This window comes from Urocitellus parryii, chromosome 12, assembly GCF_045843805.1.
Source record: "Urocitellus parryii isolate mUroPar1 chromosome 12, mUroPar1.hap1, whole genome shotgun sequence".
NCBI classification, from domain to species: Eukaryota; Metazoa; Chordata; class Mammalia; order Rodentia; family Sciuridae; genus Urocitellus; species Urocitellus parryii.
Window position 1 is genome coordinate 30,625,724 of NC_135542.1, and position 10,907 is coordinate 30,636,630.

General features: G+C 48.3%; 1 long non-coding RNA gene across 1 annotated transcript; it reads right to left on the reverse strand.

Moving 5' to 3' along the window:
* Positions 1-8,532: 8,532 nt before the first annotated feature.
* On the reverse strand, positions 8,533-10,426 carry LOC144249774 (uncharacterized). Its single transcript, XR_013342300.1, has 3 exons — positions 10,399-10,426; positions 10,009-10,083; positions 8,533-8,592 (listed from the first exon to the last, which is right to left on the reverse strand). It is a non-coding gene; the product is annotated as an uncharacterized LOC144249774 (long non-coding RNA).
* Positions 10,427-10,907: the final 481 nt, after the last annotated feature.

The window sequence follows — 10,907 nt, forward strand, 5'->3', positions numbered from 1 at the left end:
GCTTCCTATGACCTGCACTGCTGGGTGCTGGCTCCTCCCAGCCCTGCCCTCCCCACCTGGCCTGCCTTCCCATGCTCCTGCTCTGCAGCCTCACAGGATCAGGGTCCCCTAGGCTCTGCTCCTCTGGGCATGGCCCTGTCTGCTGCTTCTGCCTGGGAAGCTCTTCTCTTGGCCCTGGGACCAGCTCCCAGGCTGTCTGATGGGACTTCACTCTGGGTGCTGGCAGGGACATTGTGTGGCCTGGGAGAATGTGGGGAGGAGGCATTCTTCCCTCCTCCTCCCTGGCCTGCTCTTCTCTCCCAGTTTCTTCAGGGCTTGGGGGTCTTCTCAGGGAGCCCCCCACTGTGCTGCCCCTCCAGCTGCTGTTGGATTCCAGAGGCCAACCACTGGCAGGCCATTCCACTGGCCTGCCTTGCCTGAGTTCTGCAAGCGAGGACCTGTGCCTAGTATCTGGATGTGCCCTCTGTTCCCCATTGTCATGTCACAGCTGCCCTGAGCTGTTTGCTCCCCTGCTGGGGCCAGATTGAAGCAGGCTTTTAATTTTTTAAGTTATTGTTATTACTTATTTATTTTTTGCAGTGCTGGGATGGAAACCAGGGCCACATGCTACCCAAGTGCTGTACCACTTATCTACAGCCCCAGCCCCTGGCTGGGCTTTAAAAAAAATTTTTTTAATTACTTTGATTTCAGTGTCTCCCCTCCTCAAAGTATCCAAAGTGCTTACTCTAACATGGAGCATGTTCTATTTAGAAATGCTTTTAAAGTGTGTTTTAAGTTACAAGAGTAATATATTCTTAAGAAACTTTGTGGCTCAGCAGTAGAGCACTCACCTTGCACATGCAAGACCCTGGGTTGAATCCTCACCACCACATAAAAAAAATAAATAAGTGAAATAAAGGTATTGTGTCCAACTATAACTAAAAAATAAATATATAAAAAAAAACTTCAGACAACACAAAAATGACTACAAAGTCTCCAGAGAAAACCACTGTTACATTTGAGTGTATCCTTTAGATGTTATCTGTGCACAGACAGATGTTTATATTGCATGTTAAATTTGCAACTTACTTTTCTTTTATATATATATATATATATGTGTGTGTGTGTGTGTGTGTGTGTGTGTGTGTGTGTTTTGTAGATGGACAAAGTACCTTTATTTATTTTCATGATGTGCTGAGGATTCAATCCAGTGCCTTCCACAGCAAGGCAATGCTCTACTACTGAGCTACAGGCCCAGCCCAGCAACTTCCTTTTCTTATTACACTAGAAGGAAAGCTTTTTGTGCCAGCAGTATGGGTCTACCCCATTCTTGATTTCTTATTTTTTGGTAATGGGGATTGAACCCAGGCGTGCTCCACCACTGAGTTACATCCTCCATCCTTTCTTTTTTTAATTTTAAGACAGGGTCTTGCTAAATTATCCAAGCTGAACTTGAACTTCTGATCCTCCTGCTTCAGCCTCTCAAGTTGATGGGTTGACAGACCTGCACCACTGCACCTGGCCAGCCCTTTCTTTTAAGTGGGTGCATTTTATGTAGGTGTTCCTAATTTGGTTCTCCTTTTTTAGAGGGGGGGTAGGGTGGGGTACCTGATTGAACTCAGAGGCCCTCGACCGCTGAGCCACATCCCCAGCCCTATTTTGTATTTTATTTAGAGACAGGGTCTCACTGAGGTGCTTAGAGCCTCACTTTTGCTGAGGCTGGCTTTGAACTTTTGATCCTCCTGCCTCAGGCTTCTGAGCCACTGGGATTACAGCGTGTGCCACGGTGCCCAGGTTTGGTTCTCCTTTTAATGGGAAGTTAAGTGGTTTGAAGTCACTATTCTGGCAAGGCTGGGGTAGATGTAGTATACCCATCATCAAGGACTTACACCAGGAGATGCAGCATTTTCAAAGAGAAGCAAAACCTTTGCAAGGACTTGTGCAGGTGTGTGTGTGTGTGTGTGTGTGTGTCTCCCTGGCTGTGCAGACACAGTGCTGTCCCTGTGGTGCACATGGATGAGAAGACAGGCCCCAATTAACAGGGCAAGCTTTGCTTTAGCTGGAAGGTCCCCCTGTGCCTGGTCGATGCTGTCATTGCAGGAGTGTCATTTGGCCCTCGTGGCTACAGGATGCAGTCATAAAGGTGGAAAAAGGGTGCTTGGATAGGGAGAGCCTTTCCCAACTAGGGGAGACTCCAGTCAACCTCCAGATGTTTGGATCTTGGGAACCACCTCCCTACCGGGTGCTGGTTGGATTTTTGGGTGCACAGCTCCAAACAGTCATTGAATTTTGGTGTCCCGGAAGTCATCTGTAGCTGGCTTGGGGCCCTCCAGCCCTGAGCGGAGGAGTGGCAGCCGTGGGGGTGGCAGCCCCTTAGTGCAGAGCACCGTGGGCTGGGGGGTGCCAAGGCAGTGCTCAACCCCACCAAGGAGGCTTCTGACCCCAATGATATTTTTCACAGAGGGGGGTGGATTCCAGATGTAACCACAGCGACATCCGCTCACAGCAGACAGAGAGCAGGTGCTTGCACGGGTTGGAGATGCTTGCTTTGAGTGGGCCAGGTGTGCAGAGGGCTTGCTGGGGCCTGCCATCCCGGCCAGGTGAGCTCCTGCAGTGCTCCCTGTGGTACCCAAAGGGGTGGCGAGAAGAAATGGGAATGACCGCACTCTGCCACAGAGCCCCTTGTTTCTTAAAACACGCAGAGAGAGAAAGTAGCTAATAACCAGTAGCACACCTTTTGTTATTTTCGAGGTATTTGCTTTTAAAATGTGGAAATAAAACAATTTTAGTTCACCTGGATTGAAACACATCCAGATGCACAGCTGGGCAGAGGAGCCCTGAAAAAGCATCACGACTCCCGGGAGGGGCTGCAGAGGCGACCGGAGCTAGTGGTGAAGCGCCCTGTCTCCTCCTGCTGATTGGGGGCCATGGAGACACTGAAGTCACCCTGTTTACAGCAGGAGCAGTCACTTGAAGCCCTAAAGGCGCCAGGGCCTTGCTCTTCACCAGTCCCTGATGCTATGGATTCAAACTCACTTCTGGTTTCCTCCACCCAGGACCTGCGTCTCCCCTGGGTCTTGGCAGTGGTCTCCCAACTGGCCGACGTGGCTTCTGCTGTGGTCCCTTCTCACGAAAACCTCACACTTGCCCCTGGGTCGGTCCCCGGAGCTCTGGGTCTGCAGGAGCGCATCTGGTGAGCCTGGGTGCGGCCTGGGAGGCCCTGGGTGCGGGCCCCACCGCTCTGCTCTTCTCTTCTCCTCCCCCAGATTCAGCACTGCTCCATTGCTCTTCTTCTAAGCTTTTATCTATTTATTTCCAGTAATGGGGATTGAACCCAGGACCTCACTCACTGTTTTAATAATATGAAATGCAAGTACAAAATATTGTACAAGTATATTTTTTACTACATGGAGATGGAATAATATATTTTTGTGTTTTTGCCAGAATCAGTATCATCCAGTACTTTCCACTGTACCAATGGCTTTCCCCAGGGATTATTTTTACTATTCATATACAGTTTTATTGTTATGAATAAAAAAGCTCACAACTTTTTAAAATCATTGCATATATTCAAGATGCTTTGGAGAACTGTTATGAAATACAGAATCACTTTAGCTCATGAGCTTTAAAATGGGTAATATTATTTCACATCAGCCAAGATCTCCCTTATATTAGCATTGCAAAGACAAAAATGTTTTCTTGACACAGGTCTCTCTAAGTTTCCCAGGCTGGCCTCAAACATGCGATCCTCCTGCCTCAGTCTCCGGAGCATCTGGACTCACAGGCTGTGCCTCCCTGCACTCCTCAGAGGGACCTGCTCCTGTCCCATCAGGCCATTCAAGGCGCTCTCCCTCCACCCAGAGCCTTCTCTGCTGCACATTGTGCCCCCCAGGACTTGGTTCAGGCCGCTCCTTCCTGTGGCCAGCCTGGTGTCCTCCCATTCCACTCCTGGTGTCCACAGTAGTATGGACTCCATCGTCCACTGTGTCACCTGCACCTGGGGCGTTCTGGGTGGGACACAGTGGTTTGGCTCTAGCCACCCACCAGCCCTGGCCTTGAGGAGGAGGCCTGCTTCACCTTGTTCACACTGGGCGCCTTGCCTATACTAGGCCTTCAAGGAATGCTTGGCATGCAGGAGCACAGCAAAGGCAAAGGCAGGGTACCACAGACCAAAGGAGGCAGAGTGGTCAGGAAAGGCTGTGTAGGTGTGGCTAGGCTCGAGGACAAGTGACACTTAGGAGAGAGGCGGGTTAGAAGGAGGCTTTTGATTTCTGGTCAGTCTTGGGCCAATACCATGCTTAACACAGTCCCGCAAGGTTCAGAGTAAAAGCAGGAGGGAGGGGACAAGGTGGTTCACTCAAAAGCAAGGCGACTTCTTGGTGGGTGGAGGGCTGGGACCGGGGCTGGACTCAGGGCTGGCTTCCTGGGCTCCATTTTTGAGCCAACATTCTTGGGTTTGGCTTTCCAGAGTCCCTTCCTGGGATGCAGAGGCACCGAGGGCCTTGTGGTTTAGGCAGGAGCTCATGTGTGAGACGGAGCAGGAAGGCTCATAAGTGAAGTGACCAGATGATGAGAGGTGTGACCACTCAGTGGATTGATCCACTGACACGGGTCAACTGGGTGGAAACTGTAGGCAGGTGGGGGGTAGCTGGAGGAGGTGGGTCACTGGAAGCATGCCCTTGGGCTTTATATTGTCCCTCAGTCTGTACTCCGGGTGGCCTGGTCCTGAGGTGTTTTCCTCCACTGTGCCCTTGCGCCATGACATCCTGTATTATCTCGCCCAGAGCCATGCAGTTGGGTGACCATGGATTGAACCTCTGAAACCATGACCCAAAGTAAACTTTCCCCTTCTAAATTACTCTTGTCAGGGCTCTTGGTCACGGGGACAAAAACGCTGACTTGTCAGGGCTCTTGGTCACGGGGACAAAAACGCTGACTAAAACAAAGTGTGACTTCTCAGCTACCAGCGTCCCAAGTGCTTCCCTTGTAGGGAAGCTGCAGACAGGCTTTCTCTGAAATGGGAGCTTGGGTCTGCATTTCTTCCGATCAAAAGGCTCGCGGTCACAGCCACCGTATGGGGCCTGCTTTGGTGGAGGGTTCTGGAAACCCCCTCATCAATAAAAAAAATTTAAAAAAATCAAGAGGAGGGAGTATAAAGAGAAGAAGAAACTTTAAAATATTTTACTTAAGACCCTGCACACACACACTCCACATTCAAAGTGTGTATGAGACCGGGGCTGGGACTGGGGCTGGCTGGGGCTGGCTTCCTGGGCTCCTTCCTGGGCTCAACAATTAGGATGTACATCTGCTTCCAAAGAAATACAAATTATGGAACAATCTGAAAAGAGCTTAAAATAAAGAGAGCAAGAACATGCTGAAAAATCAGATTCAGAACAGTTGAAGAGGATAAATACTAGAGGTGGGAAATGAAAACCCTAGACCTAAGCTAGGGCAGTCTCTAAATTGGACCTAGTTGAAGGGACAATTAGTGAACTAGAAGCTAGCCTTGAGGAGCTCACAGGATGCAACGCAGAGAGACACCCCCACAGTTTGCAAAGCTGCTGAAATGTGATTGGGACAGTGAAATGTTTACTATGATCCTAGAAAAGGAGAATAAAGGGAATGTGGAGAAAGAATATTGGAAGAGACCATGGCTAAAAAAGTTTCATAGGCACTGGGGTTGTAGCTCCGTGATAGAGCACCTGCCTGGCACGTGTGAGGCACGGGGTTCCATCCTCAGCACCACAAAAAATAAACAAATAAAGATATTGGGTCCAGATGCAAATAAAAAAATATAAAAAAAAAAGTTTCACAATTGAAGACCTATGTCCCCAGGTGGAATAAACCATCAGAGTGCCAAGCAGGGACAATAAACCATGTCCCTCCGTCTCCATACCTACAGAGTGAACTGGGAGGCACTGAGAGGAAGGCATCCCGGGGAGCCAGGTGGATGTTTGAAATATGCTTGGGGGACCATTAGCGGGTGGCGTGGGTGGCCAGAGAGTAAGCTGGGCTGTGCTGGGGTCACCGTCGTCTGGGTTCCTCCTGTGCTGGACTGACGCTGACAGACAGCGTCCTCCCCTCCCTCGGGCTGCCACAGGCTTGCTGTGGGCACATAAGTTGGAGACACTGGTGCAGATCCCGGATCTCCAGAACATGGGCACAAGTGTCCCAAACGCCACTGAAGGGCCTGACCCGAGGGGCGGAGCCAGCAGGACAGGGGAGGAGTCTTGGGGGTGTAATTTAAGTTGTGGAAGAACATGTAATGAAGGAGGGGGGGCAGGAAGAGAGGAGGGAAGAGGATCTGGAACCTTCCGGAGAAGCTCACATTTAAGGAGTGGGAAGAAGACGCAGGCACAGGAACCAGGCAGGGCCCTCAGAGTGGAGGAGATGCTGCCTGCCAGGCTGTGGGCCTAGGTTTGCCCTGGCCAGCACAGGACACCCATTCCCACATGTTGTGGGCTGATGGTGGGGAGAGGGCAGGGAGGGTGGGGACAGGGGAGGGAGGGTGGGGAGGGGTCGGGTTTTCCTGTCTCTTACCCTTCACTTACTGAAATGTCTTACCGTTCACTCTTTTTAAAGTTGTCTTTTTTTGGTACCAGAGATTGAACCCAGGAATGTTTGACCACTGAGCCACCTCCCAGCCACCCCCCCTTTTTTTTTGTTTTGAGACAGGGTCTCACTAAGTTGCTGAGGCTGATTTTGAGCTTGAGATCCTCTTGCCTCAGCCTCTGAGCCGCTGGGATTACAGGCTTGTGTCACCGAGCCTTGCACACATTTTTAAAAAGTTTTTAAAGCCTTTGAACACAGTAGAGAATATAAGACAGCCCCTTGCCCACCCCGCAGAACTTCAAAGTGCTAGTGTTTGTGATATTCCTTCAGAGGAACCCTGCAAATACGCACAGTTGTACCCTCCCAGGCCCACCCCTTCTCCTCCACAGAAGCCAAATTTGGGCCTTAATCTATCAATTATGAGAAAAGGATGTTCACTTTCCAACTATGACTGGGTTTTTCTCTCACTGTAATTCTGTCTTCTTCCGTTGCCTTATTATTTTGAAGTTTTGTTATTAGATGCATATAGGACTATCTTCTGGATGAACTGCCCTCTGTCCCTATGAGATGTCCCTCTATATCTCTGGGAACACTCTGCTTTAAAATCTACTTTCATATTCATATGAAAGATTTATAAAAATCATATATACATATGCATATATAAGTATATTTAATTTTATTTTTTTCTAACTGGGAATCAGCCCAGGGTCTCACAGGTCTCTACCACCCTTCTACACCCCCCAACCCCACCCTCTCTGTATGAATACTTGTATTACATACATATGTATGTGTGCATTGAATATATGACCTTATTCTGCGTTTCAATATACAGGAAAGTCATCCCATTGGATGTCCTTGAATCTGACCCCACGAACTTGATCATACAGATATATTTTACTTATCTTTTTAAATATTTATTTTTTAGTTTTAGGTGGATGCAATATCTTTATTTTACATTTATGTGGTGCTGAGGATGGAACCCAGTGCCTCACGCATGTCAGGCGAGTGCTCTACCACTGAGACCCTGCCCCTGCCCCTCATACAGATTTTATTTTAAATGCTGTGTCATAGTATTTTCTTGTGCATAGTTTAAGGTTCAGTGGCTCTCAGATCTGGGTGCTTGTGCCGTGGAGGAGCGTGGCCATCCTGGAGGACAGGCCTAATCTTAAGGGATGGGCCTCGGGCTTTTCAGCTGCTGTGGTGTTTTTTTCCAAGATGGATCTGCTCAAGAACAGGAGCCGGGTCAGGCTTTCTGCTGGTCATCCCTCCTGGCCTGGCCTTTCATGGCTCTTCTTCTTCCATTTTAAAACAGAAAGGTGCACCCTCCTGGGCTTTGCTGTGGTATCACACACCCCAAGGTTAAACCCCACTGGCGCACCAATCAAAGTGATACACCTGGGAAATTGCAACTCACTGTCCAGCACTCAAGAACCCGCAGAGAGTGCCCTTCTCTTTGGCAGAGTCTCAGAGATCCTGAGGCAGAGTGCCTGGGGCAGGCTCTGGGCCTCATAGCCCCACCACTGTCCACAGATCTCCATCTGCTCTATACGGCTCTCCACCCTCTTCACCCACTCTCCACCCTCTCCACCCACTTTCCACTCTCTCCATCCACTCTCCACCCACTCTCTACACTCTCTACACTCTCCACACTCTCCACCCACTCTCCACCCCCTCCACTGCTCTCTACCCTCTCCACCCTCTCCACCCTCTCTCCACCCTCTCCATCCTCTGCATCCTCCTCACCCTCTCCACCCACTCTCCACCCTGTCCACCCGCTCTCCACCCGCTCTCCACCCACTCCCCTCCCACTCTCCACCCTCTCCACCCCCTCCACCCTCTCCACCTGCTCTCCACCTCAGACCTACATTTCAGAGGTGAGGCATCTTTGTGGACTGTAAGAGGAGCCAAGCTTCTTTTTCAGCAGAAAGTCAATCTGACTTGCTGATCTGTTGGACATGGAGGACTGGCTTTTCTAGTGAAGTCAAGCAGTATTTTTGTATCCCATGAGTCAAATGAGCTAAATCTTGAGCTTCAAGATTTTCATGAAAATAAAGTTTAAACCTATGATACAATAAGAGCATTTTATCCAAATGTTGTGTGTGTTGAAATTTGATTTGAAATTCAATTTAAAATATTCCTAGTTCCCCCAACAGCTGCTGAGCTCAACACTTTAGGCATTTAGGTGAAAGGACAGCATCACTGACCCTATGTGGTAGGCTCTGGGGAAGCCCCGTCCAGTAAGCATCCAGGAAACAGGACAGGAAGTGGCTCTGGAGGCGGTAATAAGCCACATTCAGGCCAGCAGTGGCCAAGTTTTCGTTTTCAACAAAGCTAAACGAAGCCCTGTTGGGGCTGGAATTGACATGGAACTGTGTCCCTGAGTTCACTGAGTGCTGCCCCCAGAACCTCAGGATGTGACCTTGCCACAGGAGAGAGGGTCTCTGGAGAGGGTCCCAGAGATTCTCAGAGGAGAGGGACTCGGCTCAGACCAGCAAGGCCCTTGACATACGTGGTGGAAGAGAAGTTCAGCAGGAGGCAGACGAGGCCTGGCAGAGGCTTTTCCAGGAGGTGGTGCACACCAAGGGGGACGTGGGCCTTCTCAGAGTGAGCAGCCCTGCCCTGGGCTGGGGCCCAGGCTTCCGGGGAGCCAGGTGGAGCTGCCCAACTTGGAGCTTGGTGTTTCCCTCATTTTACAAGAGCTTGGGCCCAGCTTGCTGCTCAGGTTTACAACTGCGCTGTCTGCATCTCAACCACTGTGGGCAGTTCCTTTCAGATTTGGTATTTGTCTCTCTTTATCCTAAATCCCCATCTTAACCTCCAGTAGAGGACAGGTTATCAAGTCCACAGGAGGTCACTAGGACGGGCCCTAACCCAACCTAACTGGTGTCCTTGTGGAGAGGAGGAATCTGGATGCAGACACACTGGGAGAAGCCCTCTGGAAACAGCGCAGGACTGGGCCAGATCTCTACAGCCAGGAGTGCCAGAGGCCAGCGGCTCACCAGCACCAGAGCCTTCTCACAATCCCAGGACAAGCTCACCCCTCACCCCCTGATCCCAACCTTCTGTCATCCAGAACTGGGGGCAATGCATTTCTGTTGTTTAAGCCACCTAACTTGGGGTACTTTGTTATAGCAGCCCAGCAAAACAGTACAGCAATTGGCAGAGCACTGGTATTGCCATTTCAAAAAACGGAACAGCTAACAGATTGATTACTATGTTGTAATAAAACACATATTTCTTTATGGAAACCAGATTTCTCAGTGCTTACATCACATGACAAAAAGGGAAAATGCGTGATTCTAGATTCTGTCTCATTCTAGAGTAAGTGATGTTTTCCTATGGCTTCATGAACTAACTGGGCCCTATTTCATTAAGAGCTGAGGTCCCCTCCTGGAAAGCTATTTTTAAGACAAAACTTTCTTAATCTGAGGTAATCGTGGATTGATACACAGTTATAAAAAACAATAAAAGGGGTACCATGGTGCAGGCCTGTAATCCCAGTGTCTTAGGAGGATTCCAGGTTCAAGCCAGCCTCAGCAACCTAGCAAGACTCTGTTTCAAAAAAAAAAAAAAAGGCTGGGATGTAAAGTGCCCCTGAGTAAAATCCCCAATACTAAAATTTTTTTTAATTAAAAAAAAAGAATACAGAGAGATCTTGTATCTCTACCTTGCATCCCTCAATGATCACATCTTGCATAATCTTAATATGATATCATGAGAGGTTACCTTTTATGCCTGATGATTTTCAAGATTTATAATTTATTTTTATTTTGAATAATCATGCACTACAAATGGTTGTAATGAAGACACTAAATGTGTTTTTAACACTTAGAAATTATGTTTAACAGGAAATTGAAATTTACATACTTTTTGTGCAGAGAAGTGTCATCAGAAGATCTCAAATGTATGGAGGAGGCAAGATAGAACTCATCAGTTCAAGGAAGAAACAAGAGTAATAAAAAATTTGTTAAAGAAGAACTTGTTTTTATATTTTAAAAATGGGTGATGGTTGAAATAGAATTGATATAGGGGCTGGGGATGTGGCTCAAGTGGTAGCGCGCTCACCTGGCATGCGTGCGACCCGGGTTCGATCCTCAGCACCACATACAAACAAAGATGTTGTGTCGGCCGAGAACTGAAAAATAAATATTAAAAATTTTCTCTCTCTCTCTCTCTCTCTCTCTCTCTCTCTTAAAAAAAATAGAATTGATATAGTATTTACATGGCATTTGACATAATTAAAAAGGATGATATAAAGGTTTGAATTTAAAAATAAATATCTACATTGGAAATTATCCTTTTTACAATGATGAAACATCTTTAATGTCAAGCTAAAAATGAGTAAAAGAGGCTGGGGCTGTAGCTCAGTGGGAGAG